The sequence below is a fragment of the Leptodactylus fuscus genome, chromosome 6 (genome assembly GCF_031893055.1).
Source record: "Leptodactylus fuscus isolate aLepFus1 chromosome 6, aLepFus1.hap2, whole genome shotgun sequence".
Lineage (NCBI taxonomy): Eukaryota > Metazoa > Chordata > Amphibia > Anura > Leptodactylidae > Leptodactylus > Leptodactylus fuscus.
In genome coordinates, this window is record NC_134270.1 from 85,015,370 (window position 1) to 85,029,864 (window position 14,495).

The 14,495-nt window shown below is 39.5% G+C and overlaps 1 protein-coding gene across 1 annotated transcript in view; it reads left to right on the forward strand.

Moving 5' to 3' along the window:
• The window catches only part of CACNG8 (calcium voltage-gated channel auxiliary subunit gamma 8), a 124,144-nt gene that overhangs the window by 51,229 nt on the left and 58,420 nt on the right, over positions 1-14,495 (forward strand). The window lies entirely within an intron of this gene.

Consider the following 14,495-nt stretch of genomic DNA (forward strand, 5'->3'; position numbering starts at 1 on the left):
TTTGTATTTTTTCTATGGGGTTAAAATGTAAATAAACTTATGTAAATTTGGTATTACTAAAATTGACCGAAATAGAGAATAAAGGTGACATGACATTTTGGTTGCAAAGTTAACGTAAAAACAAAGTCCACAAGAAATTCGAACAAATGCAGTTTTTCTCCAATTACACCCCATTCTGATTTTTTTTTTTTACAGCTTCCCAGTACATTGTACAGAATATTAAATGGTATCATTATGAATAGCAATTTAGTCCGCAACCTAATATGGCTGTGTGAACGGAAAAATTAAAAAAAAGTTATGGGGATTGGAAGACTGGGAATCAAAACCAAAAATTGACAAGGGTTAAAATAATTATTAAAAAAAAATATATATATATATCAGATTTGACAAACAAAACAGATCTATTGGTCTTAGTGAACAATGTGCAGCCACTATTTACATGTACTGACACCTCTGGTTAGATTGAATGGCATAATTAAGTATAATTGTCAATACAGAGCAAATCTCAATGAAGTTGAAGTCTATGGGCAACCTAGGTGTTCATATATTGAAGAATTTTCGGCTAGAGGAAAATTCTGCTAGTGGAAAAAAAAAAGCTAGCAGAACCCATTGAAATCAATGGGAGGCTTTTTTTCAGCGTGGAAAATTCTACACCAAATTCCTCACCATTTTCCTTCATGTGAATGGACCCTTAGATGTAAACCATAAAAGTATTCCTTATGTAAATGACTTGTGCCAAAAAGTTCTTTTTCATGTCCCTACCAACTTAGTTTTCTGTTCACGTGTCTCATGTTCCAAAATACTGTGATCGGTCTGTTATATGATGAACAGTAACTATTGGACCTCAGTGACTTATGATGAGATGTGGGTACTTATTGTACTCTAATGTAATGTACTAAGATTATTCTCACTTTTATAAGTTTTACAGATCATAGTATAAATAAATGTTTAATTTGTGGCTTCAGTACATTCACCAGTTATGTTTTTCTTAATAGTTCCCCTTAATCGTTTTTGCTAGGCCGCAGTCACTTCTATTCTACTACCCTATTCTTTATGTCCTATGCGTCATGAAATCAGTTTTGAACCAGAATCTATACAGAAACATTTTAATATCAATTTTAGTAATATTATATTAATAATCATGAAGAATGGATCAAAAGAAACTAATTTGTACCATTTAATATAACTATATCCATAACCTTATAAACTTATTCAAATAATTAAGCAGTGGTTGTCACATTTACTTATAAACTTCTGTAAGAACTTAATCAGAGGAATACATTAAGCTATCCATATAATAACCCCCTAAAATATATCGCAGTGATAAGTACATGGCTGTTGTAAAAGAATCACACTTAATCAGGCAGACATTTTCAGACATGGAGCATTTTCCTTCCTTTTGTAAATTGTCTAAATCTTTGCTGTTCTCATTCTAATGATGAGTAATTCCTTCTGAAAGTAGCTGTGATGAAGTGCAAGATTATCGTAACGTCTGGGAAAATGGCTGCCAAAGGATTTGTTCAGCAATGCAAATTTTACATGCAAATGCCCAAGAAGATGATATTGCACATTCATTTTACAGATAATTAACTTGTATTGAATTCAGTTAAATTGACTTGAATAATATACAAATCAATGAAATACTATGAACCTGTGACTAAGCCATACTGCAGTATCTGATTGCTCTATTTTCTACAAACAATCTTATTCTAATTTACCATAAAATACCTGTTCAATAGTTTTTATTTTCTACTGCTCAACCTGCTAGATAAGGAAGATATGGTCATGTCATTTTCAGGTCCAATATATCCTACTGATATTATAAATGTGAACGTTTGTATGCTTGGATGTTTGTTACTTAATCACGCCAAAACTGCTGAATGGATTTGGATGAAATTTGGCACATAGATATTTTGTAACCTCGATTAACATATAGGATACCCTGTAAATGTCATGACTTCACGACTGTTATCAATTTATGTTAATATACTATATTAACCTCTTTAACCTTTTCGCTGCCAAGGGTCTCTGGAAATTTTGCACCTCCAGTAGCCAGAGCAATTTTCACAGTTTTGAGATAGACAAATCAAACCTAAATTGCAACATTAAAAAAGCATCCAACCCCCCCATACCTATATATTTTCTTAAATTACACACCTGCAGCATTGTCAGAATGCCACTTGGTACTGTATATGAACAGGCACTTTCATGCAATTTTGATTTAAAGTGAATGTTTTATATATTAGTTGTTAAAAGCGGGAACCAAACAAAAAATTAAATGCACCAAACCTCCTAAAAATAAGAGTTCAACATGTGCAGAGTTCATACATATCACTATGGCCTGAACCCGCATGCACGTGTCTTCAGAAAATCGCTAGAACTGGAATTAACAAAATTCTGCTTTGAAGCTGGAAATGTTAAAAAAGTATCATCCTATAAAATGTAGGGATTACACACCATGAAAAGTAAGTGAACCCCTAAACCCTATATATTTTTTGAAAGTAGACAACCTGAAGATTACAAATGTCTTAATGGGTTATCGATAGCCACATCCACCTTCATGCAACTTTGCGACCAACACAAATAATTTTTTGAAAAAATTCGCTAAAACACATATTTGCACCTAAAACTCATGTTCAATCTCACATTCATATACAAAATACTTTTAAAATAATAGCTTATGGTGTATACAATGTGTATATATACTATATGTACCGCAAACATCAACTACAACAAGAGCTCAGACTCCCAAAAACATGAATACAGAAGACAAGCAGGATTTTGCTGTTGTTCACTAATATGTTAAAAAGCTATACTGCACCTACCAAACTGTGACTGTGATACCAAAATCTAACTTTTTTCAGAGTACACAGCATACCGTATATAAAAACACAATTTAATAGTTTATATATACAACCACCTTCATTCAACTTTGCCGCAAACAGAGATTGCTAGCAAAAATTGTGCAAAAATTCAAATTTGCCACTAAAGTGCGGCTCAAGAAATCCCTTTCTGCAAACATAATGTACTGTCCATAAAACTGCAATATGTGAGGAGTTCATACATACCACACATGTACCGTATTTTTCGGACTATAAGACGCACTGGACTATAAGACGCACCCAGGTTTTAGAGGAGAAAAATAGGGAAAAAAAATTTTCAGGCAAAAAATGGTAAAATATTTAATATATGGGAGTTGTAGTTTTGGAACAGCTGCTAGGCCACATTGACAGGTGACCCTGCAGCTGTACGGGGATGTATAGGGCGTTTTTTTTGTGGGGCCAGGTGTACTTTTTAGATATACCATTTTGGGAAATGTTTATTGCTTAGATCACCTTTTATTTAATTCAGAGGCAAAACAGAGAGAAAAACCCGGCAGTTTAGCACTTTTGATTTTGACGTTCACTGTACATAAAAATATTAGTAGACCGGGCATTTTCAGACACAGGGATACCTAATGTGTATGTTTCACAGTAATGTTATACTTTTATATGTATTCTAGGGAAAGGAGGTGAACTTTTATTTATTTTATTTTTTATTATATTTTTTTAAGTGTTTTTTTTTTTTTTACTATTTTATTATCCCCCGCCTAGGGGGCTTGAACCTGCAATCATTTGATTGCAAGTCCCATAGACGGCAATACAAGTGTATTGCCGTCTATGGGAGATTCTATACATTACTATCGCGGAGGGTCATAGACCAGCCGCGATAGTAATATATATCTATGACAAGCCTCGGAGCCTTCATTAGGCTCCCGGCTGTCATCGGAACAGGTCGGCTCCTGCGGCCTCGCCGTGCAGGAGCCGGCCTGCATCACTAAAGGTATGGGGCCGGTGGGGACCGGCCCCGGGGCTAACTGACTGCCGGGACCTGTGGAGGAGGAGTGGATTTGCAGCATGGCTGCGCTTCCACCGCTGGTTTTCTTCAGCGGCAGGAGCGTGGCAATCTGCAGGCCCCGGCAGCTAAGACAGTCCCCGGCATCTGCTGTAATAGACCGGCGGATGCCGGGGAGTGTCTTAGCTGCCGGGGCCTGCAGTATTGTCACGCTCCTGCCGCTGAAGAAAACCAGCGGTGGCAGTAGCGCGGCAATCTGCAGGCCCCGGCAGCTAAGACACTCCCTGGCAGGTGGCAGTAGCGCGGCAATCTGCAGGCCCCGGCAGCTAAGACACTCCCCGGCATCCGCCGGTCTATTACAGCAGATGCCGGGGACTGTCTTAGCTGCCGGGGCCTGCAGATTGCCGCGCTACTGCCGTTGAAGAAAACCAGAAAACCCACATTCAGACTATAAGACGCACCCTCATTTTCCTCCGAAATTTTTGGGGAAAAAAGTGCGTCTTATAGTCCGAAAAATACGGTATATATTTACAGGGGCGGGTGTTAAAGAATCACCAAAATCGCAGAAATGTGCCATCCCATTTTGTTCATGCAAATTAAATAGGACTTTATATAAAAATTTAATTTTCCATCCCCCTATAAAAATTTTAGCAACCTATACGTTCATCTCTAGTGATAATCGTTATTACTATTATTTTAGTGTGTAACGGACATCACTAGAGACGTATTTTACTGTAGAAAGCTCAGGTATAGACAGGACAGGGATTGGGTGAAATGTAAACTTTATTTGCGACTTTATGTATATGTTGTGTAAGTGTTTGGTGCGACTTTTTTTTTTTTTGGCTCTGCGACCTGGACAATGGCAAAAGTCTGGGTCACAGTGCCAACAAACTTCCTGGTTATGTTCAGGAGGTATAACATAAGAATACCCCACTAGTAAAGCTCAGGGGGGAATTACATTATAACTGTATGTGACAATCAGAGACAAATGTATTGTATACGCTCTGATTGGCAGGAGAAGGGTTAATAGGGACAATAGAGTCCCTGCCACCCCCCTCCTGCTGTCACATACAAGTTATGCAGAGAGATCGTTTCTCTGTCTCTCTCTCTCTCTTCTGCACTGCTCCGTGTCCCTCTCTCTTTCTTGTTAGATCGCAAATTGCTTGCTTAGACAGGGGGGGGCACTTTGGAGCTCTATATCTTTGGACTGCATCAACATATCTTGATGCTTTCAACTGCATTTTAAAGAGGAGAATCTCATCTTTAAAATGATATCAAGAACTCGATGATTGGATGTACAGTTTTGGAGCAATTCACTGTTGAAACGCTGTCGGGAATTGAGATCTGCAGTTGGATCTCAATGCCAAATAGTGTTTTCAACAGTGAATCACTACAAAACTGTAAGTAAAATCATCAAGTCCCAGGTATCATTTTAAAGATAAAGTTTTAAAGTCCAGAGATATCGGCATTAGTAGGGAGGACGTATTAACTACGTCCTCCGCTACTGAAGTGCCACCTTGGGAGCACGTACAGTGTACGTGCCTGGCAGCGAAAGGGTTAAGACCAAGCCTAAAAGTACTTAAATGACCAGGCCTCATTTTTTCAAATCTGCCATGTGTCACTTTATGTGGTAATAACTTTGAGATGCATTAACTTATCATGTTGATTCCGTGTTTTCTCGTGACACATTGTACATCGTCTCAGTGGTACATTTTGGTCGATATTTTTTGTATTTTTTTATGAAAAAATAGGAAATTTGGTGAAAATTTTGAAAAAAATGCAGTTTTCAAACTTTGGAATTGCATGCCTTTCATGTAGAATGTCATACTACCCAAACTACTTCATAAATTTAATTTACCACATCTCTGCTTTATATTGGCATCAAACTTTAATTACCCTTTAATTTTTTTCAGATGTTATAAGACTTACAAGTCAAGCAGTAATTTTCCAAATTTTTAAGAATATTTCCAACACACATTTTTCAAGGGACCAGTTCAGTACTGAAGGGGTCTTGAAAGGCCTCTAATAGAAACCCCCATAAATCACCCCATTCTAAAAACTTCACTCTTGGAAGAATCCATAACTTCATTTAGGAAGTTTCTTAACCCTTTCAGCATTTGACAGCAATTAACAAAAAATTTTTGCCATTGAGACATGAAAATTTTAAATTATTTTTTTTCTAATATAATGTCACTAGCCCCCAATTTTTCATCTTCAAAAGTTGTTAAAGGAAAAATTGCAACCAACATACTGCTACACAATTTCTACTGAATGCAACAATACCCCATATGTTATGGTATACTAGAATACCATTAGAAACTAGACCCCTTGAGGTATTCATTGAGGGATATAGTGAGTATTTTGACCCCATAGGTTTTGAAAAAATTTGAGTCAAACAAAATTTTTTTCATATTTTTACACAAAAGTGTCATTTTAAAGGCAGTTTTTTTCCCCATAATGCATGAAAATGAAGAAAAACACCCCAAAATAGATGACCCCATTTCTCCTGTGTTCAAAAATGTACACTTTGTGGCCTTAATCCTATGTATGGACGCGCAGTAGAGCCCAAAAAGAAGGGAGCACCAACTAGGTTTCAAGACACAATTTTTGCTTCAAAATGTTTCAGGCCCACTGCACATTCAAACAAGATTTGAGTTACCAAAACAATTGAAAACCCCCATAAATGACACCATATTATAAACTAAACCCCTTAAGGTATTCATTGAGGGGTACAGTGAGCATTTTGACCCTATAGCCATTTCACAGATTTTAATAACCTTGGGATGTGTAGGTTAAAAATTACTAAAATGTCTCTTTATCTCCAAAGTTTTCATTTTCACAAGGGGTTAAAGGAGAAAAAGCCCCCCACATACAATTTCTCCTGAACACGGCAATACCCCATATGTGGTCATAACCTGCTGTATGGGTACATGGTGGGGCTCAGTATGGAAAGAGCGCTATTTGGCTTTTGGAGGGCAGATGTTGCTGGAATAGTTTTCAGGTGCCATGTCACATTTGCTGAGCCCCTAAAGTATCAATACAATGGAAACCCCTCAAAAGTGACCCCATTTTAAAAACTACACCCATCAAGGAATGTATCAAGGCGTATTATGGTTTTGAGCCTAAAAATGCTTCCCAAAAATTAATGTACGAAATTAAAATTGAAATTTTTTTAAAAATATGCCATTTCAGGGGCCACACGGTGGCTCAGTGGTTAGCACTGCAGCCTTGCAGCGCTGGAGTCCTGGTGTTCAAATCCCGCCAAGGACAAAAAACCATCTGCAAGGAGTTTGTATGTTCTCCCCGTGTTTGCATGGATTTCCATCCCATATTCCAAAGACATACTGATAGGGAAAAAATGTACATTGTGAGCTCTGTGTGGGCTTACAATCTACATTTTAAAAAAAATAAAATAAAATATGCCATTTCGGTGCCCAGTACCTTGCACTCACTTTGTGTTGTCAGAGACCTGCACTCCTAAAACTATTAAGTGGGCTATCCCGAGGGGCAAAAAATTATATATGTGGGTGTAAACTGCTGCTTGGGCACACAGCAGGGCTCAGAAGGGAAGGTGCACCATGCTTTTTAGCTTTTGGGGTACAGAGTTAGAGGGACTTTCTGGGCACCATGTTGTTTTTGTAGAGCCCTGGAGGCGACAGTAAACTGGAATTCCCCAAGAAGTGACCCCATTTTGTAGGAACCTTTTTAGGGTCTCTGCAAATGTGATATGGTGTCCAAAAACGAAGAATCTAAATCTGCACTCCAAAAGCACATATCGCTCATTCACATCTGCGCCCTGCTGTGTACTCAAATGGTAGTGTATGCCCACATGTATGACACTGGTGTACACCAGATAACGTACGTAATGCCATATGTGGGTAGAAATGGCTGTTTGGTCACAGCCGGACACGGAAGGGAAGGAGCTCTGTTTTGGTTTTGGACGTCATGCCACTTTTGCAAAGCCCCTGAATTGCCAATAAATTGGAATCCGCAGACATGTAATAATTTTTAGGTTTCTTTTTTATATACCATATATACTCGAGTATAAGCCGACCTGAATATAAGCCGAGGCCCCTAATTTTATAACAAAGAACTGGGAAAACTTATTGACTCGAGTATAAGCCTAGGGGGGGAAATGCAGCAGCCCCGAGTGCTCTGAAAGAACTCATTTGCATACCGGCGAAAAATGGGATTTTAACCAAACACTGAGGCGGAGAAGACATCTAAAGGTAGGAGAAGAATAGCCTCTCTTAAGGCTATTCCATCATGTCAATGAGAAAAAAAAAGGTTTTTAATGTTAGAATCCCTTTAAGAAAACAGCTGTTAAAATACCATTACAAAGCAGCATACAGGTATTTGACGCTGTAGATGACTCTGAAGTCCCTCATACTTCAACCTACTAAACAGTGTAAACAGTGCTCACAAGCAGAAATGGTTGCAGTGGGCCCAAGCGTACATGAAGACTAATTTTGAAATAGTCTTGTTTAACTAATATGTGCTATGCAACAATTATGGATTATTATGGTTTAGATTGGTGGAGTAGTGGATGGTTTGTGGATGGCCAACATGTTGCAATAACGATGCGACCAGGAAAGAAGTAGCGGATTCATATTTTGGGCCGCAGGAGCAGGTAGATCCCTTTAGGGTCCATGAAGGTGTGAAAATGACCTCTGCAAAGAGCTTCTGATTCACTACTTCCATGGTACAAAAAGAAGAACTATGCCTTCTATAGCAAAATCATCTTCAAGTGTGACAATGCAGGATCTCATGCAGCAAAGAAAACCTCTGAGAAATTGGTTATATTGGGCATAAAAGGAGAGAAACTCATGGTGTGGCCACCTTACTCCTCTGACCTCAACCCTACTAAGAACCTTTGAGAACCTTTCTGCAATGAAATTGAAGCAGAAACTGTCCACAATAAATTGGAACAGTGGATTTAGAGGATAGATTTTCTTTCAATGTCTTTTAATGAGTTTTGATATTTTACAGACATCCAAACCGAATGTAAATAACAGTTAACAAACTGGAACAACTGGTAGAATTCCGTAATGAGCCAAATATTATTATGAAGTTCCAAGAGGAAACCCAGTGACAGAGGATTATATCACATGTGCACTCACCTAAAGTCCCCGTAGCTTTTTATTGTAAATAGTTGGGACTGTTTAAGCATAAGTTTCAAACATGTTTGAAGAGGGGATGATATCCACCTTGGTGGGAGATATTTTTTTCCCAAACTCAAGTCTCATTCATACTGGCGACAGCATCCTGTAAATGGAGTTGACTATTTTGTTTCCAATGTCTAGTTATTACTAATTTGGTTGACACCAATAGATGAACTACTACAGTTTTCTGATGTTTAGGGTGATCTTGAAGGTCTAGCAAATGGAGTGCTGATTGAGGAGTGAAGGACAAAGGCTTATTCAAATTAGATTTTTTTAATTTGTGAAAAAAAAGGTTTTCATTGGGAGGTTTGTCCAATATAATTTGATTTATACTCTGTCGAAAATTTGAACATTATATAAAATATAATATGCATCATAATTTGAAACATGGTGTATAAAGGTATGAAAAATCGAGCTATACAGTAAACGGGTTTACTTTCTTATGTAGTACATCGATTCGCCAATGAACAGCTTTAAGATCGAGCCACTATCAAATGTGTCTGTAGAAACAAGTTTAAAATAGCAGTGAAAGATAGGCTACGCTGCTTTCACTTTATTGAAAATCCAATGTTCTTTGCTAATTAGTGCTATAAAGTAGCAAATTGGATGCAAAATGCAACCAGTGACAGTATCTTGATCTATTTGTTCCTCTTGTTTGAGCAGAGCTATTTATCATGTTTTACAGGAATCAGATACATTATCAGTAAACTGTTTAGCGTTTGCTCTTACAAATGTTTTTGTATTCTTTACTGGGGTTCTATTTCAGCGGAAAGGGTCCTTCAAAATTGTATCAATTAAAGGTTTTTTTTTTTCCAGGAATAACAATTTAAAACAAAAGAGCAGTGTTAGAATAACAGAGGCAGATCTGAACCAAAACTGAAAACTAGTGCTAGATACACAGATCAAAATGGGTAACACGGCGCTGTGTGTCCAACACCCCCCGGGCTGCTCAAACTCCAACCCAACAATGGTGTTCACCAGAGCCCCAAATGGTGGTGATGGACTTGGCAGCACTGGTGGGCAGAGCGGTACAGGTCAGGAAACACCAAACACACAGCGCACCACAAATCACTGTAAACCAGACTCTGAGATCTCCTACCAGCAGATGTTTCGGGTAGCGGTGCAGGTCCAAGGATCCAGAAGGCTGTGGTGGGTGGTCAGAAGGTGGCAGCAGAGAGTCAAATTGTAGAAGTACGATCTGGGTCGTCAACAAGAGGGCAACGCAGTACATTGGGAAATCCAAAGGGAACATCAGGCAGGTCGAGTCGGAAACAGGAGCAGTGGAGCAGTACAAAATCGGTATTCAGGAAGCAGAGGTCTAAAGGCAAGCCGGGGTCATAAATAGGAGCAGGCACAGTATAAAATCAGGAGGCAAAGGTAGGGTCAGAGGAAGAAGGGCAGAGCACAGGCAAACAGGACAGGAGGAACGGTTACTAACAGGACACAAGTACAACTGAATAGCCAGCGGCGGTCTGGTGCCTTAACCCATTCCCTGCCGAGGACATCAGCTCTACGTCCTCCCAGGGTGGCACTTCAGTAGCGGAGAACGTAGCTAATACGTCCTCCCTACTAATGCCGATATCTCTGGACTGCCTGACCATATCTTGGTGCTTTAAAATTCATTTTAAAGATGATAATCTCATCTTTAAAATGATAGCAAGGACTTCATGATAGAGTTTATAGTTTTACAGCGATTCACAGTTGAAAACGTTATTTGGCATTGAGAGCCAACTACAGATCTCAATTCCCGACTGCATTTCAACAGTGAATCGCTCCAAAACTTTAAGTTCTATAATCAATTGCTTGGTATCATTTTAAAGATGAGATTCTCCTCTTTAAAATAAATTTTAAAGCATCAAGATATCTTAATGCAGCCCAGAAATATAGGGCTTTAAAGTGTCCCCCCCTCTTGTCTCGGAAGCATTAGCTAAATTGTAGCAGAAGGGGAGAGGGTAGGAGCAGTTTGCAGTGTGCACAGTCATAATGAATTATCATCATTTTCTGTGCTAACCTGTATGTGACACCAGGAGGGGGTTGGCAGGGACTTTTCTGTATCTATTAACCCTTCTCCTGCCAATCAGAGCGCATACTATACTTCCGCGCTCTGATTGTCACATACAGATATAATGTAATTTCCCCCTGAGCTTTACTAGTGGGGTATTCTTATGTAATACCCTCTAAACATAACCAGAAAGTTTATTGGCGCTGTGACCCAGACATTTACCATTGTCCAGGTTGCAGTGCCAAAAAAAAGTCGCACCAAACACTTACACAACATATACACAAAGTCGTGGATACCTGAACTTTCTAGAGTAAAATATGTCTCTCGTATTATCCGTTACACGCTAAAATAATAGTAGTAACGACTATCACTAGAGATGAACGTATAGATTGCTAAAATTTTTATAGGGGGATGGAAAATAATATTTTTATGTAAATTCCTATTTAATTTGCATGCACAAAATGGGATGGCGCATTTCTGCGATTTTGGCGGTTCTTTAACACTTGCACCTGTAAATATATACACTTGTGGTAAGTTTGAACTCCTCACATCTTGCAGTTTTTTGGAAAGTACATTTTGTTTGCAGAACAGAGCGTACTGTGCAGGCGTCCGACGTCCAGCCGAAGAAGGAAGGGAAGGATGCAGAAGAAGACAGAGGCGGCGCTGGAGTAGGTTTTCGAGCAGCAATGGGGACGCCCCCATCGCATCTCCTGCGTTGGGGGACACCCCCATCGCTGCGAGAGAACTAATTAGCATACTGGTACAAACCAGTATTTCGAACGAACGGCGCGGCGAAGAGCACTTCCAAAGGTAGGAGATGAATAGCCTTTCTAAAGGCTATACCAACGTGTTATCTAGAAAAAAAAGTTTTTTAATGGTAGAATCCCTTTAACTGTCATTGTTTATGTGTGTGTGATATGGTGAGACCTCCAAAAATTACTTTTCTGGCCCTTGAGGTGAGCCCTTCCAAATTAAGTTAGGGAGGCCCTTGAGCTGAGCCATACATAAATTTACTTTTCAGGCCCTTGGGATGAGTTGAGCCTTGTAGCAGCAGAGTTTTTGGCCCTTTGGGTGAATTGAGCCTTTAACCAGCAGTGTTTTTGGCCCTTGGGGTGAATTGAGCCTTTAACCAGCAGTGTTTTTGGCCCTTGGGGTGAATTGAGCCTTTAACCAGCAGTGTTTTTGGCCCTTGGGGTGAATTGAGCCTTTAACCAGCAGTGTTTTTGGCCCTTGGGGTGAGTTGAGCCTTGTACCAGCAGTGTTTTAGTTTTTGGCCCTTGTGGTAAGTTGAGCCTTGTACCAGCAGTGTTTTTGGCCCTTGAGGTGAATTGAGCTTTTAACTTGCAGTGTATTTGGCCCTTGGGGTGAGTTGAGCCTTTAACCAGCAGAGTTTTAGCCCTTGGGATGAGCCCTAAAAAATTATTTGTAAGGCCCTTTGGGTGAGCCATAAAAAATTATTTGTAAGACCCTTGGGGTGAGCCTTAATGGGGTGTTTTTAATTGGTTTTCAACGGTAATGGTGGTGGTGGTGGAGGAGAAGGAGGTGGAGGACGAGGAACTTGTGAGCTGGCACAGAAACATGGAACTGTGTCTCGTCATTAGCACTGGGAGCGGGACATGCTGGTTGCGGGTCCACAGCCACATCGCCAGGAGCGGCAGACTCTTGTGTTGCTACACGCCTGGAGGTAGTGGCTGACTGGCTGGTGCAAATGCCGCTGGAAACAATATCCGCTATCCACTTTAACATCGGTTCCTGGTTCTCGGGCCTCGCCAGCGTGGTACCCTGCTCCCTGCTTGACGTTGTGGATGAGGGCACTGCTGGCTGCCCCTCTCCAGTAGCCATTGGATCCGCAGTAGCTCGACTGCAGCCTGGATCCCCAGCTGGATTTCCACGTCCTCGTCCCTTTGTGCTACCCTGACGCATTTTCAGATGTATACAGGTGATGACAGTATACAGCTTTCTTCTCACCCCTATGAGACAGAATGTATACCAGTTGTAAGGAATTTGAGCCCTAAAAAGGGCTTTTGTGAAATTTTGGCAGGTTGAGTGTATATACTGGAGGTGTATATACACTCTTCCTGCAGTGTAGCTCTGAAAAGAGCTGTTGGTTTTTAGTTCTCCTGCCTAGCAGAAGCTAAAATCGCTATCTGACCTTTAGTAGTATGTCTCTCCCTGTCTCAGCAAACCGCATCTGACACGAATATGGCTGACACTATTCTTATAAATCCGAGGTTACCTGATTTAGCCAGCCAATGACTTTATCCTATTTTTTTTTCAATGGCTACATTTTCCTGCTTCCTGTGATTTGCCTCCTCTATCTCTTATTCTCCTGTGTTCTGCCTCTTTTCTCTTACGCTCCTATATTCTGCCTCTATCCCCTGTCTCTTATATTCTACCTACATCTCCTGTACTTTAGCTCTCTTCTCCTGTCTCCTATATTCTACCTATATCCCCTGTATTTTGTCTCTCTTCTTCTATCTGTATTCTATATTATAACTCTATCTCCTACTATTCTCCTGTTTTTCTCTATTTTCTCTTGTCTCATATTCTTCTATATTCTGCCTCTTTCTCCTCTTTCCTATTCTCCTGTATTCTACCCATAACATCTACTATTCTCCTGTATTCTGTCTCTGTCCTGTCTCCTATTCTCCTATATTCTGAATCTATCTTCTGTATTCTATCTCTTTCTTCTCATTCATATTGTCCTTATTCCGCCTCTATATTTTGTCTACTATTCTCCTGTACTGTACTCTATTCCATTTTTCCTATTGTTCTGCATTCTGCTTCTATCACTCATATAAGTACTTCCTATATACTGTATTTCCCATACCATTTATTGCCATTGTTTGCAGCAGAATTAAAAAAACAAACAAACTGTTTTTCCGCAATTTGGAGCCTCAGCCTTAAGCGTATAATTGAGAGTAATGATACACTAATACACTGAGAGATCCAGACAAATGAAAAGTGATTTTAGTTCTTCTATTACTGAAGTTGGTAACAACCTATTCATGATTAAGAGTTTTCTAATGTAAGTATTGTAATATGATATAAGTCTATACTGACCAAACAAATGAACTACAGTTAGGAAAGACTGAGAAGATGAGGCTAAGGACATTGTCAGAAAATAAGCTCATGTTCAGCTTTCTTATGATACCAGAACCATTTTTCTAGGTGGTATAAAACCAAAGATATAGCTATTTGAAATGACTATTACCCTCTATGGTAAATGCTTCAGCTCTGCATATTCACGATACAACTGTGTATGGGTTTTCCTTAGTCACAGCTCACTTAGGTTGCTATGGAGAATGTTACAGACTGTTTTATAATAAAAAGGAAGTTAGGTTAATAAAGTATAGTACAAAAATAGTCACCAAACACCCCAAGACACACTAACAGAAAGAAATGACTAAATGGGAGTTACACTTTAACCCCTTAACGACCGGCCCATAGGAAAACTACGTCAGCACTGACAGGTCCTATCTGACTGCCCTATATGA